The sequence below is a fragment of the Cupressus sempervirens genome, chromosome 9, assembly GCF_028749045.1.
Source record: "Cupressus sempervirens isolate cs-2001-9-10 chromosome 9, ASM2874904v1, whole genome shotgun sequence".
In the NCBI taxonomy this organism is placed as follows: domain Eukaryota; kingdom Viridiplantae; phylum Streptophyta; class Pinopsida; order Cupressales; family Cupressaceae; genus Cupressus; species Cupressus sempervirens.
This window is the reverse complement of record NC_143126.1, coordinates 219,578,998-219,601,857: the sequence shown is the minus strand read 5'-3', so window position 1 is coordinate 219,601,857 and position 22,860 is coordinate 219,578,998.

Here is a 22,860-nt window from a genome sequence, read left to right as displayed (position 1 = left end):
AACAAAAAATTAAGTCAACCTATTAGGGTTATAATTTTGATCATATCAAATGATCTACCCTATGAGGTGTCTTCTCTATTAAAAGTGTTTAAGACTATTAGGTCTTACCCTGTTAAAGGATTTTACACTTACAATAAAGTAAGGACTCTATTAAGATATTTGAAATAGGTCTATTAGAACCACTCTGTTAAGATATTTTTTGTGAGTCAATATGTTAAAATATATTTAGTACCCGACCTTATGGTTTTCTCTAAAAGCTTATTATAGATGTCCTCTCTTCAAAATCTCAATCTGATCTCCTTATGTGATATCTCTGTTATATCGTTCAATGCACTGGTTTCACTATTTGGACTTCTTTCAGACTTAGCCTTCCTTTGCTCTATACTTAGCTTGTTCACTCCTTTACTTTGCTTCTAGTCACATACATGCTCATTGTTGTGATCCTAGGGTAGGAAACCATCTTAAATAGATAATCCTAGAAATTTTTAGATTAGGATCACTGATCAATATTTCATCCTTTTTCTATTTTCCACTCTAATTTTTTGATTGGTTAATCTTCTTGTCTAGGGTTTAATGCCATCTAAAAAAATGTGTAGTCTCCTCCTTAATTATCTCTATGATCTTAAAATGTCATGTAGAGGTCAAATGAAATTATTTACATAAGTGTTTGTGCAATTACTAACTCATATGTCAATACTATTTTACTTGGCACTTGAATTTTCTGATTCTTGGTCATAACTAGCATTCATGTTGTCACTTGACTTCTACTTGCTCAACATATTCTATTCATTTGGCAAAAAATGACTTTCTACTTGCTCGATTTCAACTGTATTACTCATCTTATATGCTTGATTGGTCTGACTAAGGTGCTCAGAAACCTTTGACTTGCTTGGCATGTGTTGAGAAATAAACATGTCCTTTGTAGCTCGACCTTTTGTGGATTGCTCGATTGCAATGATGATCATCCAACTTTACCTTGAAAATGAATTAGTGTTAGACACTACAAGGAAACTTAGGCTTAGAGATCAATAGCTCATTCAAAAAAGGCTCAATCCCTCCTAAATTTGGCCTTAATCCATTAAGATAATGAGCTACTTTCTCCTTACCATCTTTTGCATGGTCGGGTCTTATGAGAATTCGGTAGAACTCCTTAGTATACTTTTGAATAGATCTTCCTGCCTACTTTAACACTTGCATTTTCTTCACTAGAACAAGCTCATAATCCATGGGAAAGAATTGTCTCTTCAATTTAGCTATCATCTAATCCCATTTGGTGATTTTTTCCTTTCTTCTTCTATTTTACTCCAACTAAATTTCTTGCCACTAGATCTTTGCATATCCCTTCAGTTTTGCCTTCACAAACTCTACCCTATTAGGATCCTCAATATATTCATACTCAAAGTATTCCTCCAATTTAGTGATTGAGATGATCAACTCCTCTGGGTTAAGATTTCACAAAAAATGTGGAAACCTCAAGCTTAGGTATTTTTCCAATCTTGGAGATAGCCTTGAAAAATCTTTCTATTAGGATAAACCATGGACATAAATAAAAACTACATGCAAATATAACCAATAACAAAAAATAATAGATCACACAGAAATGAACACAAGTCACCAAGATTTAATGTGGTTCACCCAATCCCTGGGCTATGTCCACCAAACAGCAAGTCCGATCTTATTACAATCCAATGATTACAACCTGATTACAATCTGTAATCCCTTACAGCTCAATACCACCGCAAGAACCAATTTTGCATCACAACATAACAAAAAAATATCCAACCCTAAACCTTTTTATACAAGTATTAAACCACTTTAGGTTTATAACATGTTGGCCATAATTAGCCATAACTTTAGTGGCGAATCTACGAATGGTGAATAGTACCGAAAAAATTTCTACGAATGGTGAATAGTACCAATTTTTTTTTTTTTTCAAGGTGATGCCCCAAACCCACTAATTGTGAAGAATGTATAGTACTTTCCTGATCAGTCACCACAATCTAACACTTTCTTCTTCTGAGTTTAAAACTGCCTCTACTTTAGCATTTTCTTCTTCTTCACCTCCATCTTCATTTTCATGTCTTATGGAAAGATTTATTCCTCTATGCATTTTTTCTTCCAATGCTTGCATCTATCTCTAGAGGGCTCTAAAACCATAAATTGTAACATCTACAACTCTTCTATCATGCTCGCTTTGTGGAGGCATTTTTGTGCTTCTGCTAAAACCCTAGTACAAATTGTGTCACAATCAATAATCAGTCTACACGCTTAGCCCAAACCAAAGTCTTGGTGTGAACTATCTCATAGTAAAAAATCTATCCACACACTTAGGAACTCTAGCTCTAATACCAATTAATGAAGAGTGCTACCCTTAATACCATAAACACATAACAAAAACAAAGAAATAAGATCAATTTGCAACAAAAAAAATGGGCTTCTTATTATCATTGCAAATGTGGAATTACATAATTCAAGATTACAATATGCTAACCCATGTGTGCACCTTCATTACAATAATCTACAAGACAAAGCTGTGAACTATCACCCAAATTTGTTCTAGAAAATGTATGGGCATTTCTTAAATAGGCAATTTTATGCTGCCCCAGAAGATTATACACTCAAACTTAATACCTAGGGCCGATAGACCTTAACAATACATATAGAGTCAACCAATTATATTTTTGACATTTATTTTGGAAGTTTTGGTCAGCCCAACTTCGGAAGGCCATAACTTTCAAACTATTGTTCCAATTGGCTATTATAACCACTTTTCAAATTCCTCATCTTCTACTCTACAAAAATGGATTGGTTCAAGTAACCATCCATCAAGTTTTTGGGCCTCATCTAGGAATGTTTAGGTCTCCAATAGCGAGCCTAGGGTTTTTATACAAATATTGCACACCAACAATTTGTAATAAATCTATGAATATTCATGATATGACACTGAGCCTCAACTAGTAGGTTGATATATCCAAGATGAATATCCGCCTCTTAAATTTGGACATTTTGAGCTCATATGACTGACTTAATAAATAGAAAGCCTCCAAAAATAGCAACTATGAATTGAGACAACCCTTACTCAAGAAACAAAAAGGAAATATTTTTAGGTGATTCAAGATTTCTCTTAGACCCAGGATTCTCCTGCATCACATTGTTTTGCTCGACATGTATGATGGCTTGGATTCTACTGGCGGGCTTGGCCACCTTTGACTTGTTTGACATTTAATGTAATATAAACAAGTCCTTTGTAGCTTAGCCTTCTTTGGATGGTTCAGTCACAACGATGACCGACCAATGTTGCCTTTGAAATGACTGATTGTTAGACACTAATAGGCAACTTGGGCTTAGAGATCAACACAATCATCCTTCCTTTATACCAAGTCCTAGAATATGTTATTGATTTGGTCTTGAGGCTTTGTATATTTACAATAATAATGTAGGACCAACTTAAGATATTACATTTGTTGTGATGTAGAGCCTAATCAGACATGAAGTTTTGTTTGATGCAATTTCTCCCCAGATTATTTCTAAAGGGGTCAATGGACAACACCCCAGGTGTGCTCCTTTTTACACTACAGGGTGGGGTCAAGGGGCAATGCCCCCATGGGGGTTTTCAAGGGTAGTACCCTCGAAGTAAAAAATGACCCTACGATTGTAAAAGGCATCTACTACTATTTTTTCTATTGGACGAGTTATTCTAGCCCTAATTTTGTAAGTGATAAAAACTTGTATAAAATCGCTCAGGGTTAGGGATTTCTTTTATGTATGGTGATATTGTAGCTTCTTGCAATAGTATTGATTTCTAAGGGATTGAGGATTTTAATCATTGGATAATAATAATATTGGACCATTTTTTTGGTGGACTATTATTTCTATCTATGGTTAATCCTAACAAGTGGTATCAGAACCAATTTGTCATCATTTTTATTTTTAGCCAGATCGTCATCATTATTTTTTAGCTATCCTCCACAAGAAGGTCTCATAGCTAAGTGGGAGTCTCATGGTTGAGTGGGAGTGATGGAAGATGAGGGTACATTGAAGGTTGAGAAGTTTAATGGGTAGAACTTTTAGTTATGGAAAATGCAAATGGAGGACTATCTTTATCAGAAGGATTTATGAAATCCATTAGAAGGAAAAACCAAGAAATGGGGAACTACGATAGATAAGGACTAGGAGATTTTAGATAGAAAGGAACTTGGAAGAATTTTATTATGCTTGGCACTATCAGTAACATTTAACATTACAAAAGTGAAGACGACGAAAGATTTGATGCAAACCCTAGCAAAATTATATGAAAAGCACTTTGCTTCAACTAAGGTATTTCTCATGAAGCATTTTTTTAATATGAAGATGCCAGAAGGTGGATCTATTGAAGATCATTTAAATTAGTTTAATATTGTTAATAGTTAGTTATCTTTTGTGAATGCCAATTTTGATGAAGAAATTAGGGCTCTCTTGATTTTTTGTTCTTTGCTGAAAAGCTATAATGGCTTGGTAATGGTTGTGAGTAATTCTATTTCTAGATCTAATACCCTAAAATTTGATGATATGATTATTTTTATTTTGAGTGAGGAAACTCATAGGAAAACCTTAGGTGGAGCTACACCAGGAAGTGATTTGAATTCACAAAGTAGTGGTAGAACGATTGAGAGAGGAAATAATTTTAGAAATCATGGGACATCAAGAAGAAAGTCAAAGGGAAAGAGTTCTCAATCCAGAGGACCGAGAGATTGTTGGTATTGTGGAAAGCTAGGGCATAAGATGAAAGATTGATGGACTCGAAAGAAAAATGAAGGAGATAAAACAAAAGGGAACAAGGAGACAAATGTGGTAAGTAACAAATCCGAAGAGGATACTTTTCTTATTTCTTTAGAAAGTGTTGATGATTCTTGTGTTTTAGATTTTGGGGCTCCATTTCATGCTTCACCTCATAGAGGTTATTTTATTAATTATCTCCAAGGGGATTTTGGGCTTGTTTATTTGGGGGATAATGAACCCTATTAAATTATTGGAAAGGGAAAAGTTAAGATAAAGTTGTAGAATGGGAATCATTGACTACTACATGAGGTAAGATGTTTCAAGGCTGAGTAGGAATTTAATTTTAATAGGGGAACTTGGTGATAAGGGTTGCATAGTTAATTTTAATGATAAAAATTGGAAGGTTTCAAAAGTTTTCCTTGTAGTAGAAAAAGGTATGAAAGTAGGCACCTTATATCTTTTTACAAGTCATATTGTTCCTTCTACTTTGATTGTTTCAGAGAAAAATGAATGTTTAGGAATAGTTATTGCAGTTGAGTAGGGAGAACAAAAAGTTGTTGTAGATTCTGATATAGCGCTATGGCACTATAGACTTGGCCACATGAGTGAGAAAGGTATGAAATTACTTCATTCAAAGAAAGTTTTACCAAGTCTGAAATGTGTCAATATGGATTTATGTGAAAGTTGTGTGTATGAAAAATAAAAGAGAGTGAGTTTTGTAAAGAGTGGGAAGGAAAGGGAAAATGAGAATTAGAGCTTGTGCATACAAAGGTATGGGAACTGGATTAGGTATCTCTCCTTGGTGGCTCTCATTACTATGTTACATTTATTGATGATGCAACTAGAAAAGTATGGGTTTATTTCCTTAGAAAAAAATCTAATGTATTTCAAACTTTTAAGAAATAGAAATGCTTGGTTCAAAATGAGAATAGTAAGAGATTAAAATGTCTTAGATTTGATAATGGTGGTGATTATTGTAGTCATGAATTTGAATATTGTTTCTCCACTAATGGTATTCGTAGATAGAAAATTGTTCCAAGGAATCCACAGGAAAATAGAGTGGCTAAATGCATGAACATGACAATAATGAAACATGCAAGAAGCGTGAGGTTTCATGCTAGGCTTCCCTTAAACATGTGGATGAAGGATGTCAATACTATTGTATATTTAATTAATAGAGGTCCCTCTACTCCTTTGGGTTGTGGTATTCTAGAGGAAGCACAAACTGGTAAGAAGGCAAGTTATTCTTTTCTCAAAACCTTTGGTTGTGAAATATTTGCACATACATATTCTAAAAATAGAACCAAGCTAGAAGATAAGTTAAAGAAATGTGTATTTTTTGGATATGGAATTGATGAATTTGGTTATAGGCTTTGGGATTTTGAAAATCAAAAAATTATAAGAAGCAGGGATGCCATATTCATTGAGAAAGTGTTGTACAAATATATGTTGTAGTAGCATGAGAAGAAAGAAAATGATAATGTAGTGTTGGATAATACTCCAAAAGATGATGTTCTAGTAGTTCCTCATGATCTCAACAACCACAACAACAAATACCACACACCCCAGTGAATGTTAGATGGTCAATGAGGCTAAGTAGAGCTCTAGAAATATTTGCTCCCTCTTTGTATTCTATTTTACTAAATGATGCTGGTGAAATTGAATGTTATGATGAAGCTATGTGGGTGGATACTAAGATTCAGTGGGAGTCTACAATGAAAGAAGAAATGGACTCCTTGCTGAAAAATCAGACATGGGTTATGCAAGTTACTTGTAGGTAAAAGGGCTCTATGGAACAAATGGGTTTACTAGTTGAAAGAAGAGGATGGAGGTAAGAAAAGATTTAAATCCAGGTTAGTTAAAAAGGATTTGCACAAAAAAAGGGCATTGATTTTGATGAGATACTCTCTCCTATTGTTCAAATGACTTCTATTCACATTGTTTTAAGTATTGTGGCTACTGAAGATTTTCATTTGGAGCAGCTTGATGTTAAAACAAGCTTTCTTCATGGTGATTTGGATGAAGAGATAATATGACACAGCCACAAGGATTTGAGGTCAAAGGTAAGGAGAATCTAGTGTGCAGATTGTAGAAAAGTTTATAATATGGCTTGAAGCAAGCACCTCGACAATGGTATCTAAAATTTGATAGTTTTATGCATAAACATGGATACAATAGGTCTCATTTAGATCATTTTGTTTACTTTAAGAGGTTGGATGATGACAAATACATTAATTAATTTTTAAATATTGATGATATGCTTGTAGTTGGGTCTAACATAGATCACATTAAGGGGTTAAAAGAATAGTTAGAAAATTCATTTTCTATGAAGGATTTGGTGGAAACAAAAAAAACCCTTGGTATGAAGATTTGTAGAGATAGGAAGAACAAAAAATTAACATTATCTCAAGATGGTTATATTGCGAAGGTGTTTCAATGTTTCTCTATCAAGAATGTTAAAGCTTCTAGCGCACCTTCACTTAGTCATTTGAAGTTGACTAAGGAGATGTGTCCAAAGACATAAGAAGAGGAGGATTAGATGTTCAAGGTACCCTATGCTTCTGCTATAGGAAGCTTGATGTATGTTATGGTATGTATGAGGCTAGATATTGCACATGCAGTGGGATTTGTTAGAAGGTATATGAGTCATTCAAGGCTTGAGCATTGGAATGTAGTTAAATGGATTTTTAGATATTTGAGATGAACATCTAATAAGTGTTTACATTTTGGGGGCTCTACTATTGATTTATAGGGCTATGTTAACTTAGATTTGGTAGGGGATATTGAGACCAGGTAGAGTACTATAGGTTATGTATTTACTGTTGGTGGGACAACAGTAAGTTGGATTTCTCGGTTGTAGAAGGTTAATGCTTTATCCACTACAGAGGCAGAGTATGTGATTGCTATAAAGGTAGACAAGGAGATGATATAGCTTTAGTTATTCCTAGAAGAATTGGGACACTCTTAGAGGGATAATTATTTATTTATAGATAGCTAGAGTGTCATTCATCTTGTGAAGACTTTTTCTCTATATTCAAAAAAAAAACACATATAGTTGTGGTACCATTTCATTGAGTCTATTTTGAATGATAGACAATTAAAGTTGGATAAGATACATACTAATGATAATCTAGTAGATTTGTTTACCAAGGCGATAACAATAGAGAAGATGAACTCCTCTTCAGCTTTGGTTAGTCTTCTAGACTGAACAAAATAAAAGAATAGTAGAGCCTAGGGTGGTTTGATATTCCAATGGACACTACTAGTTTAGCAGTGCTATGACTAGTCTCCAAGTGGGAGGTTATTGTTGTGGAGTCTAATTAATCTCCAAGTGAGAGATTGTTGTGATGTGGAGCCTAATCAAACTTGAAGGTTTATTTGGCACAAATTCTCCCTAGATTATTTCCACAGGGGTTTGGGGGCAACACCTCCAAGAGGGGGTCAAGGAGTAGTGCCCTTGCAGGGTCTAGGGGTAGCACCCCAGGTGCACTCCTTATTGCAGTACAAGGTGGGGTTGAGGGGCAACACCCCCTCAAGGGTTTTCTGGGGTAGCACCCTGAAGCCAAAAATGACCCTACTATTGTAAAAGACATTGGTTGTTTTTTCTATTGGACAACTTATTCTAGCCCTAATTTTGTAAGTGATAAAAGATTGTATAAAATGGCTTAGGGTTAGAAATTTCTTTTATGTATGGTCATATTTTAGCTTTTTGCAACAATATTGAGCTGTAAGGGATTGTTGATTTTAATCACTAGTTAATACTAATATTGGACTTACAGTTGGTGGACGTAGCTCTAGGATTGGGTGAACCACATTAAATACGTGTGTCTTGTGTTCACTTATGTGTGATCTATTATTTTTTGATATTGGTTATACTTACATGTAACTATTATTTCATTCTATGTTTAGTCATAACAATGTTTACACGTTACATTAAAATATTACATCTTTTCACAAGATTATACACAACTGTAGGCTCACAGTCTTCATAATTCTTCACTCATTTTTCATTTGGATGCACATGATTGACCACAACATCTTTCATGTCTTCTACCTCTGTCCAAGTTCTCTTGACCAAATTCCATCTATGTTAGGAGATACAATCCAAACAACAATAATCACTTCCCATAAACTTTGTTTGAATGTTGCCTTCACTAAAATCATCACAACTTTTTACACTCTTTATATTTCCCTATGAACTCTTAAATGTAGTATCAAAACACTATGTATAACATTATCTTAAGTATGCATAATCTCTTCTACATTCCTCAAACCTCATGAAGCTAAACTTTGTCTACTGCTCTACCAGTCTTCACAAAATAACTAATATGTAGAAATCAATGGGCAACTTTGTCATAAATGCAATCCATAACCTCTGAATCATGTCTCCAACAATGCTAGGATACTCCCCCATAGAAATACCATCAACATTCATGCTAAAAAACTTTTCCTCCTATATGATTCAAGGCATTGAAGATAGCATTCTGATCCTTAGGGATCTCTTCCTCAATCCCATCTTCTCCCTTTGCTTCAGAGGGTCTTTCTACTTATTTCATATTCTCTTCCAAGTTATCTCTTAACCATTTATTATCATTTTATTGTTCTTCCACCTTCTTTGAAAGTTCAACATTAGTCACCATCTTGTGAGTTTTTCCCATAGATTCATGCTCTAACATGTATTAAATTACTCTCTCTAAGGGATGTTACCTTTTCTCTGATACCAAAAATGGTGCATAATCATTTATTACTCTCCTTAAGGTACCAAGTTCAAATAAAGGGATTCAACAAAAGACTCAATGCATTAGTAGACATACTTTTGAACATGCTCATCTTCGTATTCTCATAATGGTTCATAAGGGTTCACAATTGGCTCTGACTTGGGTACATGATCTAATCAATCTCTCTTCACCTATCTTATCCATTAAATTGGAATGAGTTTTAAATATACTAAAGATAACTTTCCCCAACCAATTTATGAATGATCTGACCACTTGGTAACTTCTATCATTATTTTGTATGGACAATTTTTAGGGACATCAAAACAACAAAATAGACAGAACAATTATAGCTATTTCACATAGACAATTTAAGGTGCTAGAGAAAAAAGGGATCCTTTACACTAGGGTTATAAACCATATCAAATCACCCTAAATGTACTCTAGATCCATTCTATGCCAGTTTGGTGGTTCTTTGTGTAGTGCTTGCCCTAGTTTGCATTTTGCTATTGTGGACGAACTCTTTTAGGATAGTTTTATGTTGATAATTATTAGTGACATTATTTTGAGATTATCAGATATTATTTTAGATTTGGTTTATTATATGATGAGATTACTTGATACTTTATAGTTCATGTATGTATGATGATTATTCAGTAATTTTAGTTATTGATGATGATTAGTTAGATGATTTATTATCATAAGTGTTTTCTCATGGATACTTACCCCATACTTGCATGTGTATGGTTTGTGTGCTTGTTTTCTTTCTGTATGGTGTTTTTGATGTGGTTAAGGAAGGGAGTCGTAGTCACCTGCTAGTCGAGATCTACACGATGCACCACTTCCTACCATTGCCTGGTTAGCTTAGTATATATTTTGTATGTACATGCGTGGATTTTATGCAAGCTATAGGTACTGGGTATCGACTTCCCTAAATTGCCAGGATGAGCGTACCTTATCACATTATCTCAATGCTAAGAGAGGGGAGATAAATTCTCAAGTCCAAATCCCAACCCTTTAAGACATTTGTCCTAATTGGAAATTAGGACAAGTATCTGAGTTGAGTACCCTCTGAATGCATCGGATGACATAATTAATGATATTAACCTTTTTGGTTTGATTTTGTATGTGTTTTGCTATAATGGGTTTTTCGTATTTTATTTTATGAGTCTTTGGTGTATTTTCTATAGATTAAGCCTAATTAAAAGATTTAATTAATGGTTTAATTTAATGGAAAATTAATATGATATTTATTTTATTTAATTAATTGAAAAATTAATTAAATAAAATAATTAAATTTGAAGATAAAAGTTATAAGTTTAAAGTTGGAACGTAGCAATATTTATTTTATTTAATAATAATATATTTAGAGTTCATTTTTAAATAAATGCTAAATAATAATATTATTTAAGTTAATAAATATTTTATCAATTATGTTTCGAAAATAAATTTAAAAGTGGAATAGATATTAAAATTATTAAAAGATTCTAGATTGCATGATGTGTGCATGTGATTAAAAAAGTATATATATATTAAGATAAAACAAGTGGATTTATTAAAGTGAGTGCATGAGATTTAAGAATTAATAAATTAATTTGAAAAGAGAAAAGTGAATATTAAATAAATTAATGTGCATTATTTTAATATTTATTCACATAGGAGTATGCGAGCTCTTGGGAGTTGTCATGTTGACAACACAAAAGTTTGCACTCTAATTATGCACGTGTTGTCTACACTTAGGAGTTAGCACATTATTTGAGCACATGGTGTCTACAACATTCTAGAGACCTCATCATGTTTATCTTCTTATCATTGAAATTATGTGCTTAGTTGTCATGCTTATCTCCTAGTTCTTTCTAAACACAGTCTAGATGCATCTTAGAGGCCTTTATATAGAGGCTTTGCTAGTGTATGGAAAAGCTTAAATGCATTCAAGAAGCTCATATGCTTCTACATGCTCATATGCTTCCACAAGCACTTCTAGTCACTTGGGGGTTTTGGTTGGTTTAGTTCTTAGAGGAATGGTGAATGTTGGAGAAGGGAGGGATTTTTCGATGGACTTTTGAGGCATAGAAAATTAGCATCAGTATCGAGGTGCACTCATGATTTTTGCATATTCCATTTGCACTCTTTCTTTTCCTCTCGCAATGCAATTTTGGATTTATAGTTCTCTATGCTATCTTCTTGTCGCCACTAAACTTCCTGTCGCAATGCAATTCTGGATTTATAGTTCTGTATGCTATCTTCTTGTCGCCACTAGACTTCCTGTCGCAATGCAATTTTGGATTTATAGTTCTATATGCTATCTTCCTGTCGCCACTAGACTTCCTATCGCAATGCAAATTCTGAATTTATAGTTCTATATGCTATCTTCCTATCGCCACTAGACTTCCTGTTGCAATGCAATTCTAGATTTATAGTTCCGTATGCTATCTTCCTGTCGCAATGCAATTCTAGATTTATAGTTCTATATGCTATCTTCCTGTTGCCACTAGACTTCCTATCACAATGCAATTTTGGATTTATAGTTATATATGCTATCTTCCTATCGCCACTAGACTTCTTGTCACAATGCAATTCTAGATTTATAGTTCTGCATGCTATCTTCCTGTCGCCACTAGACTTCCTATCACATAACTTTCTGTTCTGCCACTGCAGTAGGTTTGGGTTTGAGTTAAAATAGAATCTTATTTTTATGCATTAGTTTTATATGATTTATTAACTAATCTAATTAAATTAAATTAAATTAAGATTAGTTAATAGTAGAAGAAGTGTAATTAATTATTAGTCAATTTAAGTAAATGGATTTTTAAATGAGGGCAAATTAAAAGAAAAGAGATATTAATAAGTGGAAGTAAATAATTGAATTATTAATAAGATTGATTTTACTTAAAATCAATGAGGATTATTTTAAATAAATGTTTGTCCTTAAAGTGTTTAAAGGAAATTTCAAACTAATTATTAGAAAGTTGATAAGTATTATTCGAATGTTTTGAATAATGTGAATGATTTTATCTAAACGTCAATGGGAACTAGTTCAATGATTTAAATAAGTAAATAATTATCTTATGATTATTTTAGAGAATTGTTTTAAAATAATGGAGGGATAATTCTATGTTTTATTCAAAAAGATAAATGGGTTGACTTGGAGATTAAATAGAGAATCTTACACACTTGAATTGTACTTGAAAACGAAAACTGAAACCTCATATTTGGCTTAACCATGTGATTGCAAAAGCAAACTAAAATATGTGTTTGTATCTTGTTCTTTATGCTATCAATGTTTGGGGTTTGGGTGGTCCTAGAGTGTTGACCAGTTAGGACATCTACCAGAGGCTTGGGAGTTATGTGAATGTGATGGCATGTTGATATCATTTGGTCTCGATCTTTTTTAAAACCCAACCATGGTAATGTGATGGTGTGCTCTATGAGATGTTTGTATTTACTGATTGTTATTGCTTTCCAGTCTTCTTGTGTGAAGCTGAGATTTAAGTGTATGAAACACTTGACTTAACCATTTTTGAGTCATCGATTAGTTATACTTGGGTTACTTCCCAATTGCCTTAATGGGACTAAAGTGTTTGTTTTGATCTTGATGATGTCATGTTGTGACATGTTTTGACTCGACCATTTTTGGAGTCTTTGATCAGTATTACTTCGAGATACTTTTTGGTTGCTCGATGAGAACCAATGGATGTTGTGATTATCAGTGATACCTTTAGCTGCCAATAGAGAATTGTTGTGGTCATGATTATCTATGGATTCTTTTCAGTTGCTCACAGAGATTTGATGCTCTTATTATGGATTATCTTTTGGTATTTTTCCAGTCGCTTGTATAGGACTGTGGTGGTTTTGAGATTTATGATTCCATGAGCTTAGGGTAGGTTATCTACTTGTAGTGTCGGGAAGTGGCTTGCAATGGGGCTCGGGGCCCTAAGTGGCTGCCAGAGTAACTCATTGTAAGTTATTTAATAAGTGAAAACATTTACACTAAATGGGGATTAAATGAACCTAATAAGATAATTGTATGTTCTCGCCCATGCCTCAAGTGCTAGTATAGACTAGGATGGGAGTAGAGAGAATGCTTGGTTGCGACCTAGCATTTCATAGTATGCCTCGTCAGTATGAGAGGATACTAGTGGCCGCATAGGGATCACTAGGGGGTCGAGGTCTATTGAGAGACTACCAGGGTAACTCTAGCGTGATTCGTGTGATGACACTTTCCTGCTTACATAGTAGGTTTCCTACATGTCTTTGTGTGCCTCTGGGATTAGATGTCGATTTGTGGTTAGAACCTTTGAGTTAGTATACTTTTAGGATTTCCTGGACTTAGAGAGTACTTGTGTTATGTGATTTGATATCCGTCCGTAGACACCATGGTTGGAGCATTCTTGGTTGGTATCTATCTTCATTCTATTGTTGGATTATGATGATGGACATGTATCCTTATATTGATGATTAGCATATGATAGATGATGTTGTTTACTTATCTTATGCCTTATTTTGCATGATTAGATTTCTGATGCATATGTTGTAGCATGTTAGATTACTTTCTACATATGATGTAGTAAGTTTTAGGAGTAACATTCCTAATATGATAATATCGATGATCTCTTTGATGACTTGGGATGTTACACATGGAGGGATGGCTAGGGCCCACGATGGTCTAATGATGCTATTTATGGTTGGGAGGAACCATGCATTTAGATAATTATGAGTAGTGTTTATGATTTATGGCTATCTTTTACGATGCATGTTTATATCCTCTATGATGATGTATCATGTATGGAATTTGGTTTCATTTACTTTATTGCACTTGCATCATGGATTAGAATAGGATGATGTACTTCATTTTCACACATGTATATTCTTTTAAGCTTTTCATACCCTATGACATGTACAATGGATGATTGAGTATTTCAAATTTAATTGCCAAGAGGCATTCAGAACAAATATATGGACATTGGACTTTTCATTATTCTTTCATGTGGATGTGGTAGTTGTTAGACTTAGTATTAGTTAGATTAAATGTGACTCAATGTCTTGGGATCCTTAAGGAATGTAACTTGTTATGAATGTTTTTAGTTGTATGTATGTTATTGTTTCGCTACTATGTGTTTGATGTGAATGGTGTATCTTTAATGTTTAAAAAAAAAAAAAAATTGTTTGGCAAACTTAGTAAAATTTTAGATTAATTCTTTTGGATCACTTGGCGGGGCGTTACACTTTGACCAAGCTTAACTTTAGGGCTTATAGTTTTGTTTGCTAAACAAAATGACCTTATAATTGAACCTTAATTACAACTTACTTTTACTCTTAACTCTTCTACAGGACCTGAGAAACCAATGGGTGTTTCAAATTCCCTTTTTGGGACTTCTATCTAATCCTACAATATCAAAATCCAACACTTAATACAAGTACCCAAATGCTACTAAGGTGTAGAGACCCAATAGGCCTAATTAAGTAAATTTACTTAAGCAACTCTTAGATATAGATCATAATTATCCCAAAAAACAAATGCAGAATCTTAGGGCCTTTACTAACTCTAAATAGCAGGTGGCCACATATAGCTTCCCAACTAGGGCTTCAATTTTCTACCATTTCCCTACAAATATTCACAAATGATTTTCAAACTCTTAAAAGACATAGGCCAAGATTGAAATTCACCAAAATCCATTGAAAACCAATGGTGAAAATTCAAGTTACAATTGTTTGTTTGTGAAACCCTAGGTACAGGTGTAAAACTAGACTCGTTAGCACAAAAACTTGATTATCTCTCAAATCCTAACACTTGAGAACTCCAAAATTGATTAAAAAAAAAAGCTAATAGAATACTCTAATTTACTCAACTAATTTTAGGATGATTACAATCTGTACACGCAAATGTGGTGTCTTTGTTACAATAATTTTGTACGAAAATAATAGTTTTTCATTGTCCTTTCAAATCCTTAGATGAACTTAATGCACAATGACTCTTCCTTGACCCCATTCGACTTCTAACACCTTCTAAACATTATTCTACTTGAATTCCATCATTTACACTCAACATGACTATTGGACTTCCAACATCCCACATTTTACAAAAAGTTGACAAGTTGCATTTTCACAACTTTGACATGAAAAGTTGTCAATGACAACATTTTTGGAGCTTGATAGCCAATTTTATCTTCCATCAAGACTTATACCTTCCTAAGGACTCAAAACCCCTAAAAAAACAAAAAAATTACCATCTACTGTCCTTGCTTGGTCATTTACACATCTTGGTTTATAGTCATGCCAAATATCAAAATGTCATTACAAAGTAGGACTTATTGCTCAACCAAACAAATATATAACTTTATTGACTACTTTGTATAAACCTAAGGTCCTAATTGACCTTATCCTCTTCTTTGCCTTCAATGCACCAACTTGTATGTCTTATTCAAGAAACTTGGATGAATTAAATAATTCAGAGTAAACAATGTGGAAACATATGTTGATGTGAAAATGACAATGAATGTCCTTGTGATCAATTATTGATTATTGCTGCAAGCTAGTGAATTATTCATCATAGAGAATGCCATTTGAATGTGTGTTGACAATGATAATTATAAAGAGATCTTGAGTAGTAGTGTTTAATAAAGGGTCACAAATGCACAAAATATGCCTTAAAATGGATAAGCTTTTGATAATGATGGAAAAAGCATATTCCTTTCGTTCATTCAATCATTTGTAAATGACCTAGACTCATGCTTTTAAATAAAAATCTAATGTACAAATTCAACCTTTTAGAGTCCACAACTACAAATAAAGATGAAATTCTAGAAATATATACTTCAAACTAAAGTGATTTGGAAGTTGAGATAAGAAAATAGATCATCACTAGAATCAAATCCAAAATTCATAAACAATTGAAAAGTAGAACAACAAGATTTAACAAAAACAATATAACATATATGAATAAAATATCATATCCAAATCAATAAATAGAACAAATTTATTAGATCATTTACCAAAAGCATCAACCTAAAATAAACAAGATTAAAAAATATAAAACTACACTTTCACAAGAAAATTATCTTCTTAACTAAGACTTCCCTTATTTCTGTTTTTTCTACCTTTTTCACGCCAACTCTTTAAAAAATTACAAAATTACATGTTTTTATAAAGAATCACTTAAAAATATAATATTAAGTTCTATTACCCTAATTTTAGGGATGATTTACTTTGGTTATAAATGAAGGCTATGCTCGAAAATAATTGTTTGCCTCACTTTCCATTCCCACGTGATTAGTTTACCTTCATTTCACGTGCTTTGAATTTCATTGGAATAATGACGTGTAATTCTTATCCATGAGTGTTGGAAAGGGACACCACAAATTTTCTCAAATGCTTCACAACTCGAACAATTTTGTCCTACAATAGGTAGCACATCAATTGTCAATTTGATTCCAAGTACCATGAAATCTTCTATGGATGTAAAAAACACACAAAATAAATGCATGCCAATCATATATGCATGCCTATCTACGTTACATATAAGTAAATACAATTTTAAATAAATTTTAAAGATAAAATAAATATAATATATAAATAGATTTTAAAATTAAATATTGTAAAGTTAAGATAATGATTGTTCAAGGTGATGGTAAGTAATTTTTTATAAAGTAAAATGTTGTTTTCTATTAGATATATTATTCAAATCTAGATAGAAGGAAGCTTGGGTTTGAGCTTCAATTATATTATATGATTTTTTAATCAATGTTTCATATCAAACTTTTTAATCTATTATTTAGATAGAAGAGAATTAAAGTTTTACATATTATACATGATTGATTGTGGAGTGTGATTTGAAATGTTGATACACAAACTCATTCATGGTCTATTCTAAAAACAACAAGGATGGGTTTAAACTTGGTTAAGAAACATGCATTCCCACTATTTTCAAGATATTTAAGAGGATATTATGATATATAAAATATCATACTTATATCAAGATATTTAAGAGGATATTATGATATATAAAATATCATACTTATATCAATTTTCAAAGCCTTCCAACTCTCTCTCTCTCTCTCTCTCTCTCTCTCTCTCACACACACACACACACACACACACACACACACACACACACACACATACACACACACACACACATCGACACAAGGTGGTAGTTGAAAGATAGGGCCAAAATATCATACTTATATTTTCAAGATATTTAAGAGGATATTATGATATATAAAATATCATACTTATATCAATTTTCAAAGCCTTCCAACTCTCTCTCTCTCTCTCTCTCTCTCTCTCTCTCTCTCTCACTCACTCACACACACACACACACACACACACACACACACACACATCGACACAAGGTGGTAGTTGAAAGATAGGGCCAAAGGCTCCCCTAACAATCAACCAACCCTCATTGAGTTACACAACAGAAACAATTTCACAAAGGACAACAACAAAAGGAGATAGAACTAGGAATATTTCATTTATTCATCAAATTCCATCATGCATGTCGAGTTGTGAGGCCTTCTGGGTTACAACCAATACAAAGATCCAAATACAAAAAAAATATCCTCTAGCGTGTGAGAGTTGTGATCTCCTCATTGACTTCACCTCTAGTTCCCCCTTTTTTCAAACCTAGACCATGACCCTCTATAATACTTGCCAAAATGGATTACAGAAGTTTCTAGATCAACATATGGAGAAAGTCAACCACATAACAGTCTACATGCATCCCGCAGATCAATCTAATACATTAAATCATGACCAAGAATTAAATACAAAGGTCGGCTCTCAAATAAGAACTAGACAAACAACTTGGTGAAAGAAGAACACGACATCACTAAACAACTGATATAGAGAATCATCGAGGCACTCGGTGAACATAGAACACAAATCATTTGGAAAAAAAGAACCCGAGCTACTCGATGAATGAAGACAAAAATATATCCATCGAGCCAGCAAACGATAAAGTCATTGAACAGGTTCACAATGATAACTGGGCACATATCTACCGAGAAGGATAATAGTGCAACCCGAGGTGCTTTTGCATCAGACTACTGGGTTTGAAAATAAATGATTCTCCTGAATCATGAGTGTGTCACAATTCGAGCTTAATCCAACTCATATTAAAGAAGCTACACAATATCTTCAAGTGGCATGTTCTTCCACTTTACCAAATACTCAAAGTAATCATTTCCTCTTGTACTCTTACTAACTCCCTAATCCAAAATCTCCTCTATCTCTTTAGTCTACTTTTTAGGATTATCACTTGATACTGTCAACTAATTGTCTGATTCATGATACTTGTACAAATCAAAAACATTGAATATAGGAGATATATCCATGTCATTAGGTAACTCAACTTCATAAGTATTACCACTATCAAACTTCCTCAAGCTCTTACAAGGACCAAATGTATTCATCTTCAACTTACTATATGTGCTAACATGAAATCTACCCTACTTCAAATGAATCATCATCTCATCACCAACATCAAAAATTATGTATTCTTAGCTTATTTGCATTTTCTTTGTATTTCTGATTACTCTGTTCCAACTTATGCTTGACTTCCTCATGCAAAGACTTCATAAATTCTATAAATTCATCACCTTCAACACTTCTCTTCATTTCACCAGCAACATTCCTCAAATTTTTTATGCCTCTAGGATCTCAAAAGGTCTCTTTTTAGCACTCCTATTCACAGAATTATTGTATGCAAACTTTTCTTGTGCCAATACCAAATCCTAGTTACTCAGTTCATCTCCAAATAAACATCTCAACAAATTACCCAAGATCATGTTTATAGCCTCAATTAGTTCATCAGTGTGTCAATGAAATATAGAATTGAACTTCAATTCAGTGTCCATATTTTCCCACAAAGTCTTCCAAAAATAGCCAACAAACTTATTGTCTCTATCAGATATAATATTCCTTGGTAATCTACGCAATCTAACAATCTCCTTAAAAATATATATATGCAATATACACAACATTTGATGTCTTCTTACAAGGTGTGAAATGTGTCATCTTAAAAAATCTATCCACCACAACAAATATGGAATCATACCCTCTTTCTTTTGTTGGTAAGTCAAGAAAAAAATCCATACTAATATCACTCCAAGGTTTCTCAGGTACTAAAATAGGTTTATACGATCTAGTATTCTGACTTACACTTTTTGTAACTTGATAAACTCTACAACTCCTTACAAACTTCTAAACATCCTTAAAAAATTGAGGCTAATGATAGCTTTCCTTAAGAAAATTCAATGTCTTATCAATACCAAAATTTCCAGCCAATCCACCATTATGTTTCTCCTTAATAAAATTGGCTCTTATAGATCCTCTTGGTATACATAACTAAATTCCTTTTAACAACATACCTTCTTGAATTAAACAATCAGAAATCTTACTTGATCAATCTGGTATTGGTGTTTTGCACTCTCTCCATGCTTCAAAAAAATTAGGGCTAATCTCATACAAATCCTTCATCTCATGAAATCCAAGAACTTCAACTTTCATCTCGATTAACAAAGGTCTTCTTCAACTCAATGCATCTACAACTCAGTTAGATACTCCACTCTAATTCTTGATCATAAATGTGAAATTTTGTAAGTACTCAACCCACTTCATATGTCTCATATTCAACTTATGCTCACTTCCAAAATACTATAATGCTTTATGATCAATGTACGAAACAAACTCCTTAAGAACCAAATAATGTCTCTACTTCTTCAAAGTTTGAACAATAGCATAGAACTCTTGATCATATACAAAATACTTCCTTTTAGCATTATTCAATTCCTCACTAAAGAAAGCAATGGGTTTTCCTTCCTATCTCAACATTGCTCCAATTATGCTACCACTTGCATCAAACTCAACTTGAAATACCTTATTGAAATTAGGAAAATATAACACAGGTAATTTAGCAACCTTTTGTTTCAAAGTCAAAAAAAAATTTCAGCTCCATTCATCCACTTGAAATCCTTTTTATTTCCCCCCATTGTCTTAGTCATAACATTACAAACCAAACCAAAATTTATGGTTAACTTCCTATAGAAACTTACCAACCCATGAAATGGTCTTACCTCACTCACATTTTTAGGTTTAGGCCACTCAAGAATTACTTTAACCTTCTTAGGATCCATCCTCAAACCATTAGCATAAATCACAAAACCAATGTACACAATCTCCTCATTCACGAATGAATACTTCTTCAAATAAATCAAAAAATTATCCTCTTTAAATCTCTGTAACACTAGTCTAATATGCTCAAGGTGTTATTCTTTAGTTTTACTAAATATCCAACTATCATCCAAATAGATAATCACAAACTTACCCAAAAATTTCTTCAAGACCTCATTCATCAACCTCATGAAAGTACTCAATGCATTACTCTAACTTAAAGGCATAACCAACCACTCATACAAACCTTCTTTTGTCTTGAAATAAATATTCCACTCACTAGATTCTCTAATTCTCATCTGGTGATATCCACTCTTCAAGTCGATATTTTTAAAATATCCTGCTCCACTCAACCAATCCATTACATCATCAATCATCGGCATATGAAACCTATACTTCACTATTATCTTATTAATATTGCAATTAGTACACATTATCCAGTCACTATTTTTCTTAGGTGTCAATACAACAAGTACAACACATGGACTCAAACGTTCTCTGATCAAACATTTTTACAATAATCCTGCACTTCATTTTAAGTTTTTTTATTCTTGGTGGGTGTCAATCTGTATGGTGCTTTATTCAAAAAACTAGCTCCAAGAATTAGGTCTATACAATGAGTTATACTCCTTACTGGTGGTAAACCATTAGGTACATTCTTAAAATAATATATTGATACTCTGTGAATAACTCTTCAAACTCTATTGGAACTCAATCAATACTAGCATTACTCAGTGCACTAGGAATTACAACAAAAAAAACTTTTTCTTTCCTCATATCTTTCACAAATTGATTTCAATTAACCATGTAGACTCGTACCATGAGGTGCCTCTTTTAAAGGTAACAAGACTTGTTCTTTTCCATTTTCCTATATAGTATATTGATTCAATCTATCATGCAATGCTTGCTATCATACTACCAAGGTCTACCCAAGAGTACATGCAGACAATCCATAGTCATGATATCACACAAAAATTTATCATAGTAATTCCCAATATTGAATTCTACAAGGGATTGTTCACTTACCAGAAACTTATGCTCATCCTTGATCCAAGTAACTTGATAGGTTTTAGGGTGTCTCATCCTCTACAACTGCAACTTATTTACCAACTCCTTGGATGCCAAATTTTCTTAAGTACCACTATCAATGATTACCTTGTAGTATTTTTCTATAATCTTTCATCTAGTCTTGAGAAGATTTCTCCTCAGGAGGGATTCTCTGTCATTTTTTTAATTAAAAATTTTTCTTCTCACTATCAAATTCTCCCCTTGTTCTCTATTGAGGGGGCTTGCAGGATCTCCTTAGACAACAATATTTCTATTGCTACCTTCAAGTTTCTTACATTCAAAGGCTTTATATCCATCTTTGCCACATTTGAAATAAGTTTCATTAAATCCTCCTCTTCCATAACCATCTTGGTAAGAACTACTTCTTCCTCATTAAGAACTACCACCTTTCCACTTGGTCTTACCCTTCTCATAGCCTTTCCACTTAGATTTTCCCTTATCTTGCATAATATTGTCAGATCTAGTATTTTCTCCATGAAATCTACCTCTACCTCTTTAAAATACTCCTCCTCCACCTCTTTTTATGTGTTCATGCTTCTTTTTAACCATCTCCTCATCTTTCAAGCCATCTTAATATGCTTCTTCCACACTATCCAATTTTACAAAACTAATCTCATCTTGAATTATAGTTGTCAAACCATTCAAATTTATGTTGGAAATATAATAGGGAAAGTAATATTCTGAGAGGCCGGAAGGGGGGGGGTGGTGTTGGGGTGAATCAGGATCTATAGAACTTCTACTACTTCTAAAATGAATCACATTCATACTTAATTCACCACAAGTCTTTGCCTTAACCTTAACATGCATCATATATCAACATGAAATATCATATCAAACTTCTAATAACATGAATAACATATATGTGAAATAATCAACACACGACACTAGATATGGTAATGCAGAAACCCTCCAAGGTGAAGGTAAAACTATAGTGGGAATGACACCCACAAAACATTCACTACTACATCAATAAATTTTGTCTGTTAGGGTTACAAAGTTTGATCACTTATAATGATCTACCCTATGAGAAGTTTTTCCTACTAAGAGATTACAAGGTTGTTAATTCTACCTTGATTAAAGGATTTCACATCACAATAAAGTGAGTAATTTGTTAGGGGATTTACAATAGGCCTTTTAGGACCACTCT